The sequence below is a fragment of the Rhinoderma darwinii genome, unplaced genomic scaffold (assembly GCF_050947455.1).
Source record: "Rhinoderma darwinii isolate aRhiDar2 unplaced genomic scaffold, aRhiDar2.hap1 Scaffold_129, whole genome shotgun sequence".
Lineage (NCBI taxonomy): Eukaryota > Metazoa > Chordata > Amphibia > Anura > Rhinodermatidae > Rhinoderma > Rhinoderma darwinii.
In genome coordinates, this window is record NW_027461961.1 from 734125 (window position 1) to 759620 (window position 25496).

The 25496-nt window shown below is 44.5% G+C and overlaps 1 long non-coding RNA gene across 1 annotated transcript in view; it reads left to right on the forward strand.

Moving 5' to 3' along the window:
• The first annotated feature begins 24913 nt into the window (after nucleotides 1-24913).
• The window catches only part of LOC142699098 (uncharacterized), a 32631-nt gene continuing 32048 nt past the window's right edge, over nucleotides 24914-25496 (forward strand). Inside the window, exon 1 of the long non-coding RNA XR_012865989.1 lies at nucleotides 24914-25186. This is a non-coding gene — a long non-coding RNA (uncharacterized LOC142699098). The remainder of the gene's footprint in view (nucleotides 25187-25496) is intronic.

Consider the following 25496-nt stretch of genomic DNA (forward strand, 5'->3'; position numbering starts at 1 on the left):
AGCAGAGGAGTGCAGCAGTGTGGAGCAGAGGAGTGCAGAAGTGTGGAGAAGTGTGCAGCAGCGTGCAGGCAGAGGAGAGCAGACAAGTCGGTGTCTGAAGTTGCATTTAGTGAGATGCTGCAGCAGCCATGTAGAACTGAGAGGAATTCTGTGAGAGGATCAGCAGCAGCCATGTGGAAGTGAAAGGAGTGCAGGTCAGTGTGTGTTGCATGTGGTACAGAAGCCATACAAGGAGCTTGGACACAACTGAGCGTTCCTAGAGCAAAGCAAGGAGCTTGCACACCGCCTAGAATCCCGAAGGGACACCATTCCTCTGTGATAGTGCAACTGGATTGGGACAGTCAGCAGCGCACCTTCCAGCACAGTATAGGTTAGAAAGAGGAGCAGAACTCAGAGCACACTTGGAGGAATTACAGACAGAGTCAGGGAGGTGAAGCAGGTACCACCATTTGCAATACCCTGTGATATGTTTATACTACTTAAAGACATTGCCTCTGTAACAATAGTAACCACCAAGCATATTGTGCCCAGTAAAACTACTGTGAAAGTTTATTGAACCCTGTCTCTTGGAACATCCTTATTTCGGGGTACACCACATAACATCCCAGGGGACAGAGAACAGTGTATCCCACAAGCACCACTTATTTCACTGGTTCTGCGGCCCGAGGAGCAGGAGAGAGAAAGTGCGCCACCGTGACCAAAGGGCGTGAATACCAACTTCAGCTCAGAGAGCCCCGCCCACCGCGACTCGCCGCCCGCGTTACCACACATAGTGATGTATTCTGCAGATTATTACACCACTGACCTCTCTGGAGATCTGCAGAACATTGCTCCCCTACCTCCTGACAGATACATAGTGATATATTTTGCAGATTATTACACCACTAACCTCTCTAGAGATCTGCTGAACATTGCTCCTCTACCTCCTGACAGATATATGGTGATATATTCTGCAGATTATTACACCACTGACCTCTCTGGAGATCTGCAGAACATTGCTTTCTTCTCTCTACCTCCTGACAGATACATAGTGATATATTCTGCAGATTATTACACCACTGACTTCTCTGGAGATCTGCAGAACATTGTTCCTCTACCTCCTGACAGATACATAGTGATATATTCTGCAGATTATTACACCACTGACCTCTCTAGAGATCTGCAGAACATTGCTATGTCCTCTCTACCTGTTGATAGATACATAGTGATATATTCTGCAGATTATTACACCAATGACCTCTCTAGAGATCTGCAGAACATTGCTCTCTCTACCCCCTGACAGATACATAGTGATATATTCTGCAGATTATTACACCACTGACCTCTCTAGAGATCTGCAGAACATTGCTCCTCTACCTCCTGACAGATATATAGTGATATATTCTGCAGATTATTACACCACTGACCTCTCTGGAGATCTGCAGAACATTGCTCCTCTACCTCCTAACAGATACATAGTGATATATTCTGTAGATTATTACACCACTGACCTATCTAGAGATCTGCAGAACATTGCTCCTCTACCTCCTGACAGATCCATAGTGATATATTCTGCAGATTATTACACCACTGACCTCTCTGGAGATCTGCAGAACATTGCTCTGTCCTCTCTACCTGTTGATAGATACATAGTGATATATTCTGCAGATTATTACACCACTGACCTCCCTAGACATTTGCAGAACATTGCGCTGTCCTCTCTACCTGTTGACAGATACATAGTGATATATTCTGAAGATTATTACACCACCGACCTCTCTAGATATCTGAAGAACATTGCTCCTCTACATCCTGACAGATACATATTGATATATTCTGCAGATTATTACACCACTGACCCCTCCGGAGATCTGCAGAACATTGCTCCTCTACCTCCTGACAGATACATAGTGATATATTCTGCAGATTATTACACCACTGACTTCTCTAGAAATCTGCAGAACATTCCTCTCTCCTCTCTACCTCCTGCCAGATATATAGTGATATATTCTGCAGATTATTACACCACTGATCTCTCTAAAGATCTGCAGAACATTCCTCTCTCCTCCCTACCTCCTGCCAGATACATAGTGATATATTCTGCAGATTATTACACCACTGACTTCTCTGGAGATCTGCAGAACATTGCTCCTCTACCTCCTGACAGATACATAGTTATGTATTCTGCAGAATATTACACCACTGACCTCTCTGGAGATCTGCAGAACATTGCTCTGTCCTCTCTACCTCCTGACAGATATATATTGATATATTCTGCAGATTATTACACCACTGACCTCTCTGGAGATCTGCAGAACATTATTCCTCTACCTCCTGACAGATAAATAGTGATATATTCTGCAGATTATTACACCACTGACCTCTCTAAAGATCTGCAGAACATTCCTCTCTCCTCTCTACCTCCTGCCAGATACATAGTGATGTAATCTGCAGAATATTACACCACTGACCTCTCTGGAGATCTGCAGAACATTGCTCCTCTAACTCCTGACAGATACATAGTGATATATTCTGCAGATTATTACACCACTGACCTCTCTGGAGATCTGCAGAACATTGCTCTGTCCTCTCTACCTCCTGACAGATACATAGTGATATATTCTGCAGATTATTACACCACTGACATCTCTGGAGATCTGCAGAACATTGCTCCTCTACCTCCTAACAGATACATAGTGATATATTCTGTAGATTATTACACCACTGACCTATCTCGAGATCTGCAGAACATTGCTCCTCTACCTCCTGACAGATCCATAGTGATATATTCTGCAGATTATTACACCACTGACCTCTCTGGAGATCTGCAGAACATTGCTCTGTCCTCTCTACCTGTTGATAGATACATAGTGATATATTCTGCAGATTATTACACCACTGACCTCCCTAGACATTTGCAGAACATTGCGCTGTCCTCTCTACCTGTTGACAGATACATAGTGATATATTCTGAAGATTATTACACCACCGACCTCTCTAGAGATCTGAAGAACATTGCTCCTCTACATCCTGACAGATACATATTGATATATTCTGCAGATTATTACACCACTGACCCCTCCGGAGATCTGCAGAACATTGCTCCTCTACCTCCTGACAGATACATAGTGATATATTCTGCAGATTATTACACCACTGACTTCTCTAGAAATCTGCAGAACATTCCTCTCTCCTCTCTACCTCCTGCCAGATATATAGTGATATATTCTGCAGATTATTACACCACTGATCTCTCTAAAGATCTGCAGAACATTCCTCTCTCCTCCCTACCTCCTGCCAGATACATAGTGATATATTCTGCAGATTATTACACCACTGACTTCTCTGGAGATCTGCAGAACATTGCTCCTCTACCTCCTGACAGATACATAGTTATGTATTCTGCAGAATATTACACCACTGACCTCTCTGGAGATCTGCAGAACATTGCTCTGTCCTCTCTACCTCCTGACAGATATATATTGATATATTCTGCAGATTATTACACCACTGACCTCTCTGGAGATCTGCAGAACATTATTCCTCTACCTCCTGACAGATAAATAGTGATATATTCTGCAGATTATTACACCACTGACCTCTCTAAAGATCTGCAGAACATTCCTCTCTCCTCTCTACCTCCTGCCAGATACATAGTGATGTAATCTGCAGAATATTACACCACTGACCTCTCTGGAGATCTGCAGAACATTGCTCCTCTAACTCCTGACAGATACATAGTGATATATTCTGCAGATTATTACACCACTGACCTCTCTGGAGATCTGCAGAACATTGCTCTGTCCTCTCTACCTCCTGACAGATACATAGTGATATATTCTGCAGATTATTACACCACTGACATCTCTGGAGATCTGCAGAACATTGCTCCTCTACCTCCTAACAGATACATAGTGATATATTCTGTAGATTATTACACCACTGACCTATCTCGAGATCTGCAGAACATTGCTCCTCTACCTCCTGACAGATCCATAGTGATATATTCTGCAGATTATTACACCACTGACCTCTCTGGAGATCTGCAGAACATTGCTCTGTCCTCTCTACCTGTTGATAGATACATAGTGATATATTCTGCAGATTATTACACCACTGACCTCCCTAGACATTTGCAGAACATTGCGCTGTCCTCTCTACCTGTTGACAGATACATAGTGATATATTCTGAAGATTATTACACCACCGACCTCTCTAGAGATCTGAAGAACATTGCTCCTCTACATCCTGACAGATACATATTGATATATTCTGCAGATTATTACACCACTGACCCCTCCGGAGATCTGCAGAACATTGCTCCTCTACCTCCTGACAGATACATAGTGATATATTCTGCAGATTATTACACCACTGACTTCTCTAGAAATCTGCAGAACATTCCTCTCTCCTCTCTACCTCCTGCCAGATATATAGTGATATATTCTGCAGATTATTACACCACTGATCTCTCTAAAGATCTGCAGAACATTCCTCTCTCCTCCCTACCTCCTGCCAGATACATAGTGATATATTCTGCAGATTATTACACCACTGACTTCTCTGGAGATCTGCAGAACATTGCTCCTCTACCTCCTGACAGATACATAGTTATGTATTCTGCAGAATATTACACCACTGACCTCTCTGGAGATCTGCAGAACATTGCTCTGTCCTCTCTACCTCCTGACAGATATATATTGATATATTCTGCAGATTATTACACCACTGACCTCTCTGGAGATCTGCAGAACATTATTCCTCTACCTCCTGACAGATAAATAGTGATATATTCTGCATATTATTACACCACTGACATCTCTAGGGATCTGCAGAACATTGCTCCTCTACAACCTGACAGATACATAGTGATATATTCTGCAGATTATTACACCACTGACCTCTCTGGAGATCTGCAGAACTTTGCTCTGTCCTCTCTACCTACTGACAGATACACAGTGATATATTCTGCAGATTATGACACCACTGACCTCTCTAGAGATCTGCAGAACATTGCTCCTCTACCTCCTGACAGATACACAGTGATATATTCTGCAGATTATTATACCACTGACCTCTCTAGAGATCTGCAGAACATTGCTCCTCTACCTCCTGACAGATATATAGTGATATATTCTGCAGATTATTACACCACTGACCTCTCTGGAGATCTGCAGAACATCGCTCCTCTACCTCCTGACAGATACACAGTGATATATTCTGCAGATTTTTACACCACTGACCTCTCTAGAGATCTGCAGAACATTGCTCCTCTACCTCCTGACAGATACATAGTGATATATTCTGTGGATTATTACACCACTGACCTCTCTAGAGATCTGCAGAACATTGCTCCTCTACCTCCTGACAGATAAATAGTGATATATTCTGCAGATTATTACACCACTGACCTCTCTGGAGATCTGCAGAACATTGCTCTGTCCTCTCTACCTGTTAATAGATACATAGTGATATATTCTGCAGATTATTACACCACTGACCTCTCTAGAGATCTGCAGAATATTGCTCTGTCCTCCCTACCTGTTAATAGATACATAGTGATATATTCTGCAGATTATTACACAACTGACTTCTCTAGGGATCTGCAGAACATTGCTCCTCTACCTCCTGACAGATACACAGTGATATATTCTGCAGATTATTACACCTATGACTTTTCCACACCCTTATGATCCCTGTAGATAAAAGGCTCCCTGGATAAATTCCCCAATATATATGTAACACCTTCAGAGAAAGCATTGTGTATAGAGGATGCTGCAGTTAATGTCAAGCAGGGACTCACATCAACAGACATTAGCACCTCTTCTTCTGAAGTGCAGTGGACTACATGTCCCAGCAACACTTGCTTATCTATACCCCTGCAGCCTAGGAGAGGAGCAGGAGAGGAGAGCACTGATTGGCTGAGCAGGGGCTTGTGGGACAAGGCTGGGCAGGGAGGAGAGACAGTGGCCATTTTTGGGAGAGACACATAGTCAGGAGATAGGGAGACTGTGAGTGCATTGCAGAGAGTAGAGAGTCCTGCACTGGGGCACACAGCACAGAGACCCAGAGACAGTCCTGACAGCCCAGCAGCTCACTGTATGAAAGAAAGAAATGCTGCAGCAGCATCCCCTCTGCAAAACAGCCTGATTCCAGGGAGGTTCCCTGCTCTGCAGCACTGGAGGATTTTGCCTGCCACTCCATTGTCTTCCACGCGTCTGAACGCTGCGGCCCCGAGCTGGATCCCGGGGAAATATCATCTTTGCTGCAAGAAGTAGTGAGTACACATTGCTGGAACTTATTGTGCTGATATTGAGGACTTAGTGAGAGAACTGTTCTTGAGAGGAATTCCAGTAATTAAGTGCACCAACGGTTACAGAAAAGCGCACCAACGTCCGCGGCAACAGGGCCCCAACGTTTGGACTGTGTTCATTGCATTACTGCAGCCATTAGTAACATTATAATGTGACAGTAACAGTATAAGTGCGTGCCGGCTATTACCAGCAGTATAAGTGCGTGCCGGCTATTACCAGCAGTATAAGCGCGTGCCGGCTATCACCAGTAGTATAAGCGCGTGCCGGCTATCACCAGCAGTATAATCGCATGCCGGCTATCACCAGCGGTATAAGCGCGTGCCGGCTATCACCAGCAGTATAAGCGCGTGCCGGCTATCGCCAGCGGTATAAGCGTGTGCCGACTATCACCAGCAGTATAAGCGAGTGCCGGCTATCACCAGCAGTATAAGCGCGTGCCGGCTATCACCAGCAGTATAAGCGCGTGCCGGCTATCACCAGCAGTATAAGCGCGTGCCGGCTATCACTAGCAGTACAAGCGCGTGCCGGCTATCACCAGCAGTATAAGCGCGTGCCCAGGGGCGTAGCTAAAGGCTCATGGGCCCCGATGTAAAAATTCTAACTGGGCCCCCCCCCCCCGCAAACTTCTCATGGCCGACGGTCCGCAGCTTTCAGCTGCATCGCTGGGTCTCCTAAGTGACCCAACAATGCAGCACTAGCAGCCGGGGGCGTCACTAAGGCTGGGTTCACACACCCTATTTACGGACGTAATTCGGGCGTTTTAGCATTGAATTACGTCCGAAAATGCGGCTCAAAAGCGTTGCCAAACATCTGCCCATTCATTTGAATGGGTCTTACGATGTTCTGTGCAGACGGTCATTTTTTTTTACGCGCCGCTGTCAAAAGGCGGCGCGTAAAAAAGACGCCCGCGTCAAAGAAGTGCCTGTCACTTCTTCATATGTAAATGGAGCCGTTTTCCATGGACTCCATAGAAAAACAGCTCCAATTACGTCCGTAATGGACGCAGCGAAAGACGCCTGCACATGCCATTACGGCTGAAATTACGGTGCTGTTTTCTCCTGAAAACAGCACCGTAATTTCAGGCGTAACAGATGCTGCCGTGTGAACATACCCTCAGGGCTTAAAATGTCAGGGAAATGGCCCCAATACATATGTGTCCGCCCCAAAAAAAGTGTGTATATGAGACAGCATAGCATATCTATAGCACTACGACCCTATAAACTATGGATAGGATTAGATACAGTGGCTCAGCAGACAGTATCACACATGATAGGATTAGATACAGTGGCTCAGAAGGCAGTATCACACATGATAGGATTAGATAAAGTGGCCCAGCAGACAGTATCACACATGATAGGATTAGATACAGTGGCTCAGCAGACAGTACCACACATGATAGGATTAGATACAGTGGCTCAGCAGACAGTACCACACATGATAGGATTAGATACAGTGGCTCAGAAGGCAGTATCACACATGATCGGATTAGATATAGGGCCCAGCAGACAGTATCACACAAGATACGATTAGATACAGGGCCCAGCAGACAGTATCACACATGATTGGATTAGATACAGGGCCCAGCTCGCTGACATTGCGTTTCCAGCGCTGGACCCAGGAAAGGTAAGAATAATAATTTTGCTTCTTTATGTGTTACTGATTATTTTTGTGTGTTTGTGTTTTTTTTACAGGTTCGGTTGTTGGACTTCGGATTCGAGGACTTCAATGACGGCGTTTTTTTTATTCTCAATAAAATGGTTAATGAGGGTTGTTTTTTTATTTCAATAAAATATTTTTTCTATGTGCTTGTATCTTTTTAAACTTTATTATCACCACCTTAGTAATGGCCGCTGGCTGATTGACAACCTCCATTACTAAGGCGAGGCTTAATGTTAGCCGGTGCAGAGGCTACACTAACCCCCATTATTACCCCGGTACCCACCACCACCAGGAGTACTGGGAAGAGCCGGGTACGAACCAGTACCCGACCATCTGTAGTGACGGGCAGGGACCGGGGTGGCCGCAGGCTGGTAGTATTAGGCTGGGGAAGGCCAAAAACAGTGGCCCTTCCCACCCTTGTAATGCTGCCTGCTGCTGCTGTGTTGTATCTGGCTGGTTATGAAAATTGGGGGGGACCCCACATCGTTCTTTCCAATTATTTATATATTTTTTTTTTTTTAAATGACGTGGGGTCCCCCCCATTTTTCATAACCAGCCAGATACAATAAAGCAGCAGCAGCCTAGCATTACCAGGGTAGGAAGGGCCACTGTTTTTGGCCTTTCCCCTCCTGATACTACCAGCCTGCGGCCGCCCCAGTGGCCGACCATCACTACAGATGGTCAGGTACTGGATCGTACCCGGCTCTTCCCAGCACCCCTGGTGGCGGTGGGTACCGGGGTAATAAAGGGGGTTAGTGTTAGCCTCTGCATCGGATGCTGTCAATCAGCCGGCGGCCATTACTAAGGCGGTAGTAATATAGTTTTAAAAAAAACACCAAGACGTAGAAAAAATATTTTATTGAAATAAAAAAAAAAAACACACAGCCCTCATTAACCATTTTATTGATAATAAAAAAAAAAGTTGTCATCGAAGTAGTCCTGGAATCCGACGTAGTCCAACGACCGAACCTGTAAGAAAACACACAAGAAAAACGATTAGTAACACATGTGTTAGGCTTAGATACAGGGCCCATGTGTGATACTGTCTGTGGGACCCTGTATCTAAGCCTACCACAACGTAGGCTTAGATACAGGGTCCAGCAGACAGTAATCTTATACAGTATAAGATTACTGTGTACTGGGGCCCTGTATCTAAACCTACAGTGTGGTAGGCTTAGATACAGGGCCCATAAGACAGGATCACACATGGGCCATGTATCTAAGCCTAACATGTGATTGGCTTATATACAGGGCAAATCAGACAGGATCACACATGGGCCATGTATCTAAGCCTACCATGTGATTGGCTTAGATACAGGGCCCAGCAGACAGGATCACACAATCTGTGATCCTGTCTCATGGGCCCCCTAAGCCTGCTACATCGTAGGCTTAGGGGTTGTGCAGTCCCTAAACATTGATGGCCTATCCTCAGGATAGGCAGTCAATAGCTGATGTGTCTCCCGGGACCCGCCAATCAGCTGTTTTGAAGGGGCCGCAGCACCCGTACGAGAACTGCTTCCCCTTCATTTCACTACTCGCTCACACTGTGAATCGCCGACACGGATTCACAGTGTGACCGGAATGAAGTGACAGGAATGAAGGGGAGCAGCTCTCATACGAGTGCTGCGGCCCCTTCAAAACAGCTGATTGGCGGGTCCCGGGAGTCGGACCCCGCCAGTCAGGGCTAACCTTACCTTCCTCTTCAGCCGCGGCGGGAGTTCTGTCGTCTCGATGCTATGCGCGGCGCATAGCGCTGTGACGTCATGCACTGCGCACAGCGCTTGACGTCAGGACCTCCGCTGCGATCCGGAACCAGGAAGGTAAGTAAAGTATGTTACTATAGTAACAGGGGCCCGCGGCCCGAGTTACTATAGTAACTTATTATTGATGTGGTGTGGGGGGCCATGGGCCAAGTGTGGGTGATATACTGTATATGTTTGGTGAAGACAGTATCCTAACCCTTTGTTATCCCCATAACCAGAGGCGTAGCTATGTTCTCCAGCACCCGGGGCAAAGATTCAGTTTGGCGCCCCCCACCAACCTCTTTCCCGACATCTCCTTCCCCCTCGCCGTGTTTGTTTTCTCTACCAATCGCGAGCATAAAAACATTTGTACATTTTACAAGCAATATGGTTCTATACACAACACCAGAACCAAGCTCACTACATATATAAAACACCAGCACAAATACAGCTCAATTTAGTGCAACCCCTGCCGTATAGGTGTGTACGGCGTAAAACTACAGCTCCCAGCATAGCCCAAACAATGATAAGGATATGCTGGGAGATGCCGTTTCACAAAAAATAAATCCTATCATAATCATCTCACTGCAGATCATACAGCGACTACAGTACTGATTAGAGGCAGAATAAACACTTACATTAAGTGACTCACCGGTGACGTCTCAGATTCTAGTTCTTTTTCTCCATCCGGTCCAGACCTCTATGATGACTTTTCCCGATCACAGCCCATTTCTGCAGTTTGCCGCTCACATGTCTTCAGATTCTCACTTTTCCAACATTTCTGCACCTATAAATAAATATAAAGTTATCATTATACCACACACTACGCCCCTAAATATAATAGCGCCATACACTGCACCTCTAATTATAATAGCACCATACACCGTGTCACACACACACACACACACACTGTGCCCCCTGTAGATAGTGCCTGCCATAGAGCCCCCTGTAGATAGTGCCTGCCATAGAGCCCCTGTAGATAGTGCCCCATATAGACCACCCCTGTATATAGTGTCCCACAAATAACTCCCCCTATAGTGCTCTACAGATAGCCCACCCCTGTATATAGCCCCCTGTAGATATAGCCCACCCCTGTATATAGTACTCCACAGATAGCCCAACCATGTATGTAGCCCCCCCCTGTAGATATAGCCCACCCCTGTATATAGTGCTCCACATATAGTCCATCCCTGTATATAGTGTTTCACAGATAGCCCCCCTTGTACATATAGTCCACCCTTGTATATAGTGCTCCACTAGATAGTCCACCCCTGTATATAGTGCTCCACAGATAGCCCACCCTTGTATATAGTATATACAGGGGTGGGCTATCTGTGGAGCACTATATACAGGGGTGGGCTTTCTGTGGACCACTATAGGGGGAGCTATTTGTGGGATACTATATACAGGGGTGGGCTATATCTACAGGGGGACTATATACAGGGGTGGGCTATATCTACAGGGGGACTATATCTACATGGGGACCATATCTACAGGGGGACCATATCTACAGGGGGACCATATCTACAGGCCTGGGCTATACACAGGGGTGGGCTCTAAACAGGGGTGGGCTATATCTACAGGGGTGGGCTATATCTACAGGGGGACTATATCTACAGGGGGACTATATCTACAGGGGTGGGCTATCTACAGGGGGACCATATCTACAGGGGGACCATATCTACAGGGGGACCATATCTACAGGGCTGGGCTATATCTACAGGGGTGGGCTATATCTACAGGGGTGGGCTATATCTACAGGGGCGGGCTATATCTACAGGGGGATTATATCTACAGGGGTGGGCTATCTACAGAGGGACCATATCTACAGGGCTGGGCTATACACAGGGGTGGGCTATATCTACAGGGGTGGGCTATATCTACAGGGGTGGGCTATATCTAAAGGGGTGGGCTATATCTACAGGGGTGGGCTATATCTACAGGGGGCTATATACTATATAGCCCCCCTGTAGCTATAGCCCACCCCTGTATATGGTGCTCCATAGATAGTCCACCCCAGTATATAGCCCCCCTGTAGATATAGTCCCCCTGTATATAGCCCAGCCCCTGTAGATATAGTCCACCTGTATATAGCCCACCCCCTGTAGATATGGTCCCCCTGTAGATAGCCCACCCCAGTATATAGCCCCCCTGTAGATATAGTCCACCTGTATATAGCCCACCCCCTGTAGATATGGTCCCCCTGTAGATAGCCCACCCCAGTATATAGCCCCCCTGTAGATATAGCCCACCCCCTGTAGATATAGTCCCCCTGTAGATATAGTCCCCCCGCAGATACAGACACACACGTCTATTACAGTTTAAAAAACAATTAAAAATATTTAAACTCACCTTATTCCCGCTCCCACGCCGTCTGGCAGCCATGGAGACCTGTGCTCTTCTGCGCAGGTCTCCAGGGGGTTGAACACAGCATCTATGAAAGGCGCTGATTGGCTGGGAAGGATGAATTTCCCTGTCAGTCAGTCAGCGTCTTTCATCGACGGAAGCTTCACTGGTACAAAAGGTACCAGTTGCTTCATTCGTGGAAAGGCGCTGGTCATTCATTGCTTCTAATTGTACCTGTGTCCTTGCGACACAGGTACAATTATAGTGCAGGAGGAGGTGGCGCTGGCGCCCCCCTCTGAGCTGCGCCTGGGGCACGTGCCCCGCCTGCCCCCCCCCTAGCTACGCCCCTGCCCATAACATTTCTGGGAATATTGATATGTGTTGTACCAGCCAGGCCTGGCATATAGCCCATGCCCACCACTAGGGGGTCAATCAAACAGAACTGTAACTGTAAAGGATCTGCCAGGCACAGCGGGGTTAACGCCCATAGGTAATCAGTCTATGTGTCTGAGACTGACTCCAGCTTCCACCACTCAGGCTGGCAGGCTTAGGAGTGGGAGAGCCTATCGCAGCCTGGCCAGACTCAGCTAGCTCCCGCCCTCTGTCTATTTATACCTGCCTTTCCTGTTTCTCCAGTGCTTGTGATTCTTCTCGTGTGGTTTCCTGGCCCAGCTACAGCTCCTGACTACTTGATCCTGCTCCATACTGATCCTGGCTTACTGACTACTCTTCTTCTCTGCGTTTGGTACCTCGTACACTCCTGGTTTGACTCGGCTCGTTCACCTCTCTTGTTGCTCGTGGTGTTGCCGTGGGCAACTGCCCCATTTCCCTAGCTTTGTGTACCCTTGTCTGTTTCGTGCACTTACTGAGCGTAGGGACCGCCGCCCAGTTGTACCCCGTCGCCTAGGGCGGGTCGTTGCAAGTAGGCAGGGACAGAGTGGCGGGTAGATTAGGGCTCACTTGTCCGTTTCCCTACCCCTATCATTACAGTAACTGTTATGTCATTTGTGCTTTATTTCTTTATTTGCATCATTCTTATTTAGATCGCCCTTGTTTACCTTTCCCTAAATAAAACGGTTGAGTAGTTTCACCATAACCGCTTGTGAGTGTGTACTGAGCAAATGTGGGGGTTTCCCGCGTCGACCCCTGGCAGAAGAGGAAGACCCTCCTGCTTTCGTATAGAGCTCCTAGCAAGATTTGGGTGGAGGCACTGCGCCATAGTGAGGTGATAACTACAATACACCCTGCCTACAGAGGTCGGCCCAAAGGGGTGTTACACATATATTGTAATTGACAGATTTTGACATGATATTGATCACTTTTTAGCCCAACGTTTAGTTGATCTGTCCCAATCTCCACAGTAAAGTGTCCATAGGTCTCCACTAGATCGATAGGGGTAAAAATAAAGTGTCCTTTTGGCCTAAGTCAGGCTGGTATACGTTATTCCATACAACGGAATCCCTCAAGAAACGTACAATGCGTGGTATATGTTTTTAAGCATGGAAGACTATGGGTGACGTATACCACTATATAGCATACGTCACAGGCCTCCGTTTCATGTATACGTCATAGGATTTACAATAGATTTTCATGACATGTATATGTTAAATTGATCCGTCGATGGGAGTCAGATGCCTGTGACAGATGCCTAACCGTGGCATCCCTCACCTATAGGCTATTATGGCATCCGTTTAATGTATATGTCTTGAAAGGGGTCATGAGAGATAATGACGCATACATTTAACGTACGCTATTGTAGTCTATGCTTGGCAGATGCCACTGTTTAGTATCTGTCACTGTCTATGTTTAACGTATATGTCGGGAGCTGTTCCTGGCATATACATTAAGTGGAGGCTAAAAACGTGATGTGATGGGGACTTATAGACTTTTCTAGACTGATATTCGTTGGAAACACAGTAAAATGTGACTTCTCGTGATCTAGTCCCCTGCAGGCCGTCTTCATCTCCGATAAAGGAGTTTCTAAGTACATTCTTTTCTCTGACAATTAGCTGAAACTAAATAAAACATAATACTGTCCTCACTGTATGTCTTATATTCCCTGTATACAGTCCTCACTATATGTCTTATATTCCCTGTATATTGTCCTCACTATATGTACTAAATTCCCAGTATCCTGTCCTCACTGTATCTCCTATATTCCCTGTATACTGTCCTCACTACATGTACTATATTCCCAGTATACTTTCCTCACTGTATCTCCTATATTCCCTGTATACTGTCCTCACTATATGTACTATATTCCCAGTATCCTATCCTCACTGTATTTCCTATATTCACTGTATACTGTACTCACTATATGTAGTTTTCCATGTATACTGTCCTCACTATACGTACTAAATTCCCCACTATCCTGTCCCCACTGTATGTCCTATATTTCCAGTATATTGTCCTTACTGTATGTACTATATTCTCTGTATATTCTCCTCACTGTATATAGTATAATCTCTGTATATTATCCTTACTGTATGTTCTATATTCCCAGTATACTGTCCTCCCTGGATGTCCTATATTCCCTGTATACTTTCCTCACACTATGTACTTTTTTCCCAGTATACTGTCCTCACTGTATGTATTATATTCCCTGTATACTGTCCTCACTATATGTATTATATTCCCTGTATACTGTCCTCACTATATGTATTATATTCCCAGTATACTGTCCTCACTATATGTAGTAAATTCGCAGTATCCTGTCCCCACTGTATGTCCTATATTCCCTCTATACTGTCCTCACTACATGTACTATATTCTCAGTATACTTTCCTCACAGTATGTCCTATATTTTCTGTATACTGTCTGCACTGTATGTCCTATATTCCCTGTATACTGTCCGCACTGTATGTCCTATATTCCCTGTATACTGTCCTCATTATATGTACTAAATTCCCAGTATCCTGCCATTACTGTATGTCCTATATTCCCTGTATGCTGTCCTCACTGTATGTCCTATATTCCCTGTATGCTGTCCTTACTGTATGTACTATATTCTCTTTATATTGTATTCTCTGTATGTCTTATATTCCCTGTATTCTGTCCTCACTATATGTACTATATTCCTTGTATACTGTCCTCACTATATGTACTATATTCCCTGTATACTGTCCTCACTACATGTACTATATTCCTTGTATACTGTCCTCACTATATGTACTATATTCCCTGTATTCTGTCCTCACTATATGTACTATATTCCTTGTATACTGTCCTCACTATATGTACTATATTCCCTGTATACTGTCCTCACTACATGTACTATATTCCCAGTATACTGTCCTCACTATATGTACTAAATTCCCAGAATACTTTCCTCAAGTATGTCCTATATTTTCTGTATACTATCCTCACTGTATGTCATATATTCCCAGTATTCTGTCCTCACTGTATGTCCTATATTCCCTGTATACTGTCCGCACTGTATGTCCTATATTCCCTGTATACTGTCCTCACTACATGTACTATAGTCCCAGTATACTTTCCTCACTGTATCTCCTATATTCCCTGTATACAGTCCTCACTATATGTCTTATATTCCCTGTATACAGTCCTCACTATATGTCTTATATTCCCTGTATATTGTCCTCACTATATGTACTAAATTCCCAGTATCCTGTCCTCACTGTATCTCCTATATTCCCTGTATACTGTCCTCACTACATGTACTATATTCCCAGTATACTTTCCTCACTGTATCTCCTATATTCCCTGTATACTGTCCTCACTATATGTACTATATTCCCAGTATCCTATCCTCACTGTATTTCCTATATTCACTGTATACTGTACTCACTATATGTAGTTTTCCATGTATACTGTCCTCACTATACGTACTAAATTCCCCACTATCCTGTCCCCACTGTATGTCCTATATTTCCAGTATATTGTCCTTACTGTATGTACTATATTCTCTGTATATTCTCCTCACTGTATATAGTATAATCTCTGTATATTATCCTTACTGTATGTTCTATATTCCCAGTATACTGTCCTCCCTGGATGTCCTATATTCCCTGTATACTTTCCTCACACTATGTACTTTTTTCCCAGTATACTGTCCTCACTGTATGTATTATATTCCCTGTATACTGTCCTCACTATATGTATTATATTCCCTGTATACTGTCCTCACTATATGTATTATATTCCCAGTATACTGTCCTCACTATATGTAGTAAATTCGCAGTATCCTGTCCCCACTGTATGTCCTATATTCCCTCTATACTGTCCTCACTACATGTACTATATTCTCAGTATACTTTCCTCACAGTATGTCCTATATTTTCTGTATACTGTCTGCACTGTATGTCCTATATTCCCTGTATACTGTCCGCACTGTATGTCCTATATTCCCTGTATACTGTCCTCATTATATGTACTAAATTCCCAGTATCCTGCCATTACTGTATGTCCTATATTCCCTGTATGCTGTCCTCACTGTATGTCCTATATTCCCTGTATGCTGTCCTTACTGTATGTACTATATTCTCTTTATATTGTATTCTCTGTATGTCTTATATTCCCTGTATTCTGTCCTCACTATATGTACTATATTCCTTGTATACTGTCCTCACTATATGTACTATATTCCCTGTATACTGTCCTCACTACATGTACTATATTCCTTGTATACTGTCCTCACTATATGTACTATATTCCCTGTATTCTGTCCTCACTATATGTACTATATTCCTTGTATACTGTCCTCACTATATGTACTATATTCCCTGTATACTGTCCTCACTACATGTACTATATTCCCAGTATACTGTCCTCACTATATGTACTAAATTCCCAGAATACTTTCCTCAAGTATGTCCTATATTTTCTGTATACTATCCTCACTGTATGTCATATATTCCCAGTATTCTGTCCTCACTGTATGTCCTATATTCCCTGTATACTAGGCTCATTGTATGTCCTATATTCCCTGTATGCTGTCCTTACTGTATGTACTATATACTCTGTATATTATATTCTCTGTATGTCTTATATTCCCTGTATACTGTCCTCACTATATGTACCATATTCTCTGTATACTGTCCTCACTGTATGTCCTATATTCCCAGTATACTGTCCTCACTATATGTACTATATTTCCAGTATACTGCCCTCACTATATGTACTATATGCCCTGTATACTGTCCTTACTGTATGTCCTATATACTTTGTATATTGTCCCCACTGTATGTCCTATATTCCCTGTATACTGTCCTCACGCTATGTACTTTTTCCCAGTATACTGTCCTCACTGTATGTCTTATATTCCCTGTATACTGTCCCCACTATATGTATTATATTCCCTGTATTCTGTCCTTACTGTATGTCCTATATTCCCAGTATACTGTCCTCACTACATGTACTATATTCCCAGTATACTTTCCTCACTGTATGTCCTATATTCCCTGTATACTAGGCTCATTGTATGTCCTATATTCCCAGCATACTGTCCTCACTGTATGTCCTATATTCCCTGTATACTAGGCACATTGTATGTCCTATATTCCATGTATATTGTCCTCACTGTATGTCCTATATTCCCTGTATACTGTCCTCACTGTATGTCCTTAATACTGTCCTCACTATATGTATTATACTCCCAGTATACTTTCCTCACAGTATGTCCTACATTTTCTGTATACTATCCTCACTGTATGTCCTATATTCCCAGTATACTGTCCTCACTGTATGTCCTATATTCCCTGTATACTAGGCTCATTGCATGTCCTATATTCCCAGCATACTGTCCTCACTGTATGTCCTATATTCCCTGTATACTAGGCTCATTGTATGTCCTATATTCCATGTATATTGTCCTCATTTAATGTCCTATATGCCTTGTATACTGTCCTCACTGTATGTCCTATATTCCCTGTATATTGTCCTCACTGTATGTACTATATTATACTCCCAGTATATTGAACTCATTTAATGTCATATATGCCTTGTATACTGTCCTCACTGTATGTCTTATATGCCCTGTATACTAGCCTCATCGTATGTCCTATATTCCCTGTATACTGTTCTCACTGTCTGTCCTACATTCCCTGTATACAGTCCTCACTATATGTACTATATTCCCTGTATACTGTTCTCACTGTCTGTCCTACCTTCCCTGTATACAGTCCTCACTATATGTACTATATTCCCTGTATACTGTCCTCACTGTATGTCCTATATTCCCTGTATACTGTTCTCACTGTCTGTCCTACATTCCCTGTATACAGTCCTCACTATATGTACTATATTCCCTGTATACTGTCCTCACTGTATGTCCTATATTCCCTGTATACTAGCCTCATTGTATGTCCTATATTCCCTGTATATTGTCCTCGCTATATGTACTATATTCCCTGTATACTGTTCTCACTGTCTATCCGAGGGGTCTCAAACTCGGCCGGGTAAGTGGGCCGCATATAGAAAAAATGGGAAGTTGACGGGCCGCATTACTTTCAAATTTGATACAATACAAAATTGTCAATCAATTAGTTATTTGATCTACTATAACACTATATTACTATCATAATAATACTACATTACTATAATAATACTACATTACTATAATAATAATACTACATTACTATAATAATACCGCTAGGTTTAACATTTTGAGATATTTCTCCACGTGCTTATTTCAACAATTCAGTTTTCCAGTTTGTGTCGCTAAATGCAGTCCGGCGGCTCAGTTGGCAGCGTTTGGCAGACACATGTCAAGATTGGGCAGTCCCTTTTTAGACCGTGCCACAGTGCCCTCTGTAGATAATGCCACAGTGCCCTCTGTAGATAATGCCACAGTGCCCTCTGTAGATAATGCCACAGTGCCCTCTGTAGATAATGCCACAGTGCCCTCTGTAGATAATGCCACAGTGCCCTCTGTAGATAATGCCACCGTGCCCTCTGTAGATAATGCCACAGTGCCCTCTGTAAATAACGCCACAGTGCCCTCTGTAGATAACGCCACAGTGCCCTCTGTAGATAACGCCACTGTGCCGTCTGTAGATAACGCCACTGTGCCGTCTGTAGATAACGCCACTGTGCCGTCTGTAGATAACGCCACTGTGCCGTCTGTAGATAACGCCACTGTGCCGTCTGTAGATAACGCCACAGTGCCCTCTGTAGATAACGCCACAGTGCCCTCTGTAGATAACGCCACAGTGCCCTCTGTAGATAATGCCACAGTGCCCTCTGTAGATAATGCCACAGTGCCCTCTGTAGATAATGCCACAGTGCCCTCTGTAGATAATGCCACAGTGCCCTCTGTAGATAATGCCACAGTGCCCTCTGTAGATAATGCCACAGTGCCCTCTGTAGATAATGCCACAGTGCCCTCTGTAGATAATGCCACAGTGCCCTCTGTAGATAATGCCACAGTGCCCTCTGTAGATAATGCCACAGTGCCCTCTGTAGATAATGCCACAGTGCCCTCTGTAGATAATGCCACAGTGCCCTCTGTAGATAATGCCACAGTGCCCTCTGTAGATAATGCCACAGTGCCCTCTGTAGATAATTCCACAGTGCCCTCTGTAGATAATTCCACAGTGCCCTCTGTAGATAATTCCACAGTGCCCTCTGTAGATAATTCCACAGTGCCCTCTGTAGATAATGCCACAGTGCCCTCTGTAGATAATGCCACCGTGCCCTCTGTAGATAATGCCACCGTGCCCTCTGTAGATAATGCCACCGTGCCCTCTGTAGATAATGCCACAGTGCCCTCTGTAGATAATGCCACAGTGCCCTCTGTAGATAATGCCACAGTGCCCTCTGTAGATAACGCCACTGTGCCGTCTGTAGATAACGCCACTGTGCCGTCTGTAGATAACGCCACTGTGCCGTCTGTAGATAACGCCACTGTGCCCTCTGTAGATAACGCCACAGTGCCCTCTGTAGATAACGCCACAGTGCCCTCTGTAGATAACGCCACAGTGCCCTCTGTAGATAATGCCACAGTGCAATCTGTAGATAATGCCACAGTGCCCTCTGTAGATAATGCCACAGTGCCCTCTGTAGATAATACTAAAGCACCAGCACAAATACAGCTCAATTTAGTGCAACCCCTGACGTATAGGTTCACACTAAATTGTTTCCAGCTCCCAGCATGGTCCGAACAATGGTAAAGATATGCTGGGAGATGCTGTTTCATTAAAAAAAAAAATCACACCACCCATCATCTCGCTGCAAATCATACAGTGACTACAGTGCTGATTAGAGGCAGAATGAACATTTACATTAAGTGACTCACCGGTGACGTCTCAGATTCTAGTTCTTTTTCTCCATCCGGTCCAGACCTCTATGATGACTTCTCCCGGTCACAACCCATTTCTGCAGTTTGCTTCTCAGATGTCTTCAGCTTCTCACTTTTCCTACATTTCTACACCTATAAACAAAGATAAAGTTCTCATTATACCACACACTACGCCCCTAAATATAATAGCGCCATACACTGCACCTCTAATTATAATAGCACCATACACCATGTCCCACACACACACACTGTGCCCCCTGTAGATGGTGCCTGCCATAGAGCACCCTGTAGATAGTGCCCCCCATAGAGCCCCCTGTAGATAGTGCCCCCATATAGCCCACCTCTGTATAGTGTCCCACATATAGCTCCCCCTATAGTGCTCTACAGATAGCCCACCCCTGTATATAGTGCTCCACGTATAGCCCAACCCTGTATATAGCCCCCTGTAGATATAGCCCACCCCTGTATATAGTGCTCCACAGATAGCCCCCTGTAGATATAGCCCCCTGTAGATATAGCCCACCCTGTATATAGTGCTCCACAGATAGCCAACCCCAGTATATAGCCCCCCCTGTAGATAAATCGCCCAACTCAACGGGCATTATCTACAGAGGGCACTGTGGCATTATCTACAGAGGGCACTGTGGCATTATCTACAGAGGGCACTGTGGCATTATCTACAGAGGGCACTGTGGCATTATCTACAGAGGGCACTGTGGCATTATCTACAGAGGGCACTGTGGCATTATCTACAGAGGGCACTGTGGCATTATCTACAGAGGGCACTGTGGCATTATCTACAGAGGACACTGTGGCATTATCTACAGAGGGCACTGTGGCGTTATCTTTGCCCATCACTTCTGCAGCCATTTCCAGCCCCTATAGAAACACACAAATTTAGACACCAAGGCCCAGGACCATACATTAAAGGGGTGGTGCGGGCACAGACTGTTTTTTATACTGATGACCTATCCACGTGCCTGGACAACCCCTTTTACTCATACTAATAAAATTGGACCACAGACTAGATTATAGAATACCTACAGACCCCAGACCTTCTAAGCTATTGCAGTCCCCAGACCAGACCCCCTAAACAAATACAGACCCCCATCACAAGCACCCTGAATAAATACAGACCTCAGACCGGACCCCTAAATACGGACACCAGACCTGACCCCCTACACTAATAATAACCCCAGACCTGACTCCCTTAATACAGACCTCAGACCAGACCCCCTAAACTAATACAGACCCCTAAATAAAAACCCCAAAACTAATACAGACCCCATAAACAAATACAGATCACACCCCCAAATACAGACCCCCTAAATACCGACACCAGACCTCAAACCAAAACAGACCCCCTAAATACCGACCCCAGATCACTTGAACTAACACAGACCCCTAAATATACAGACCCTAAATCCCTTAATCTGATACAGACCCCAGACCAGACCCCCTAAATACAGACCCCTTAAACTAATAGACACCAAACCTCCAAAATACAGTCCCCAAACCAGGCCCCCTAAATACAGACCCCACACCAGACCCCCTAAATACAGACCCCACACCAGACCCCCTAAATACAGACCCCACACCAGACCCCCTAAATACAGACCCCACACCAGACCCCTAAATACAGTCCCCACACCAGACCCTTAAATACAGTCCCATTAAACAAATCAATCCCCTTATACTTACATAGTCTGTCTTCTCTGTGGAGTCGCTGCTGCTGGAAGTCCTGCGGTCATGTGACCAGCAGGTCTCTAAGCAATAGTAAGAACTTCAGAGATGAGGTCATGTGACCAGCAGGTCTCTAAGCAATAGTAAGAACTTCAGAGATGAGGTCATGTGACCAGCAGGTCTCTAAGCAATAGTAAGAACTTCAGAGATGAGGTCATGTGACCAGCAGGTCTCTAAGCAATAGTAAGAACTTCAGAGATGAGGTCATGTGACCAGCAGGTCTCTAAGCAATAGTAAGAACTTCAGAGATGAGGTCATGTGACCAGCAGGTCTCTAAGCAATAGTAAGAACTTCAGAGATGAGGTCATGTGACCAGCAGGTCTCTAAGCAATAGTAAGAACTTCAGAGATGAGGTCATGTGACCTTATGTCTAAAGGTCCTTTTGCAGGACATACACAATGCAGTTTTATCGCGATTTTTTTTGCCGCGATTTGCAGCAAAATCGCGACAAAACTACAATGTACCATAATAATCCGCCATTGATAGCCGGGCACATGCCCCCCCCCCCCCCTGCCATCCCCAGCTACGCTCCTGATTACACCATGTAGTAAAAAAAACGCTTCGTGAAATAAAAAGTTCATGTCACTTCTTGAGTCCTTTTTGGAGCCGTTTTTCATTGTGTCAATAAAAAAACAGCTTAAAAAAAAAAACGCATCAAAAATGTTTGATGCTTAAGAAGCAGCAGAAAATCAGAGGCCGTTTTCCCTTAAAAACATCCGCATTTTACAACCGATTTTACTTTAGCGTGTGAACATACCCTCAGCGTAAACACTGTTGATTTTCGAAAACTGATTTAATTGCGTATTATAGTAACCGCAGAGTGGATGAAATTTGAACAAATATGCTGAGAAACCGTTTCATAAATTGACCTGCGGTGCGTTTTTTTAATCCGCATCCTGTCACTTTATGCTGCGGAATCGCTGCTCTTCTCTTTCAGGTTTTTTCCATTGAATTTAATGGGGGGGTAAAACTCGCAATAAATAGGCAAATGTTGTGATTTTTGCAATGGAAAAGCTGCGATTCCGCCTGCAAAAATCACGAATCTGAAAAAAGTGTTTATTTTTCTAGCATTATTTCCGCAGTGGAGATTCCAAACGAAAAACTGCACCACAATTCTGTGCAGTTTTTCTGGTGAAATTCCCTGCGGCTCCCATGGCGGATACGCTGTGTACTTTTACGCAGCGTATCCCCCCTGTGTGCCCTTATCCTATACGTTACATACATCCACTATTCAGGAGGGGAGGCCTCGCAGCAATTCATTAATAATGTGAGAGGCCAATGTGGTTACTGTTGTGATACCGCCATAAATAGGGAAACCGCCGCTTATCTTCTATCAATCACATTATCTCCCCCGTCCAGTATGATGAAGACACTAACAGAACATTAAAACGTGGATATTGGGCGAGTCTTTATCTTTACAATTAACTCGCTGACAGAAATAAAAAGACTTAAAGCGCTGCCGTTTCAAAGAAACCAAATCACCCCATAAGGCCCCATGCACATGACCGTATTTTTGTCCACCCGTAAATACTGGCATAAATACGGGTCCTCGGTCACACGTATTCGACCCGTATTCCACCCGTATTTACGGGCACGTTTTTGGCTGCAAAATTGCACTGCACTAATCGGCAGCCCCTTCTCTCTATCAGTGCAGGATAGAGAGAAGGGACAGCCCTTTCCGTAATAAAAGTAAAAGAAATTCATACTTACCCGGCCGTTGTCTTGGTGACGCGTCCCTTTCTTGACATCCAGTCCGACCTCCCTGGATGACGCGGCAGTCCATGTGACCACTGCAGCCAGTGATTGGCCTGTGATTGGCTGCAGCGGTTACATGGGCTGTAACGTCATCCCAGGAGGCCGGACTGGAGGAAGAAGCAGGGAGTTCTGGGTAAGTATGAACGTCTTTTTTTTTTTTTACAGCTTTATCTATATTGTGATCGGTAGCAACTGTCCAGGGTGCTGAAACAGTTACTGCCGATCGTTTAACTCTTTCAGCACCCTGGACAGTGACTATTTACTGACGTCGCCTAGCAATGCTCCCGTACTTACGGGTGCACACACGTAGTCACCCGTAATTACGGGAGCCCCATAGACTTCTATTGGCTGCCCGTGCCGTAATTACGGCCTGAAATAGGACATGTTCTATCTTTTTCAACAGCACGGGCACCTTCCCTTAAGCATACGGGGAGGTACCCGTGACCAATAGAAGTCTATGGGCCCGTAATTACGGGAGTTTTTACGGTCATGTGCATGGGGCCTAAATCTGTAATGTCAATATTTTTCTGTTTGAGATGGAATAAATCATTTCCTTTCCATACACGTGTGTGTGTGTGTGTGTGTGTGTGTGTGTGTGTGTGTGTGTGTGTGTGTGTGTGTGTGTGTGTGTGTGTGTGTGTGTGTGTGTAAATAATATATAAAAAAGCTGAGGATTGGAGCAGCACTGTGAACAAATGCTTGACTAGGCTGGGGCAAAGCTTCAAAAATAAAGGCGTGACGTCTCCTTATGTGTTAGATATCCAAAAAAGAGAACGTGAAGCAGCACTCAAATACAGTGACTTGAAAATGCCTTCATAGAGGAGATGAAACGTTGTGGTTCCATGTTGGATGAATAAATTCACTTTATTTGAGTGCTGCTTCACGTTCTCTTTTTTGGATATATATATATATATATATATAAAATGTATAACATATAACCGCTTGTTGCTTTATTAAAACAAACACAAAAACTGTCATTGGTTTGGTCCGAGCCTACCCTTGTAGTTTACCTAGTGGTACAAACCAGTTGGCAGCTTCTGATTGGACGCTTTGAATGATCCCTTCCTCAGAGCTCCTTTGCACCAGCCGTCTCCATAGAACTGCAGGTGTCAGTTGGTGTCAGTTGAGCGGATAATAGACAGTGAGAGACTTGAGATCTGTGTAAGAGACGATGTTTAGGGACGGTCTTAGGTGTGTGTGACCTGTACGAGTGCACGGGGTGCTGCACCCTCCCAGCATGTAGGGGGCAACACTGGGCTCTGCCCCTATTCTGTCCTCTCCTCCTCGTTACACACATAGAGGAAACAAGAGCCGAGGAGCAAGAGCAGAGGAGGAAGCTCCGTCACAGCCCGTCCTGCAAGAAACCTGTGATCCTGTCAGCAAGAAGAGATGTAAGTGTCTATGTGTGTGTATGTGTCTCTGTGTTCGTGTGTGTATATGTTCCAGTATGTGTGTGTGTGTGTGTGTATATATGTGTATATATGTCTCTATGTTAGTGTGTATATATGTGTGCCTCTGTGTGTATATATGTGTGGGTATAGTTATCAGAGTGTGATATCTGTAGTGTTACATAGGACTGCAGGTGACATCTACTACATTATCTGCACAGTGTATATATGGGTGTGTATGTGAATGTGTGTTTGTATATATGTTCATGTGTGTGTGTGTGTGTCTGTGTGTGTGTATATATTCCAGAATGTG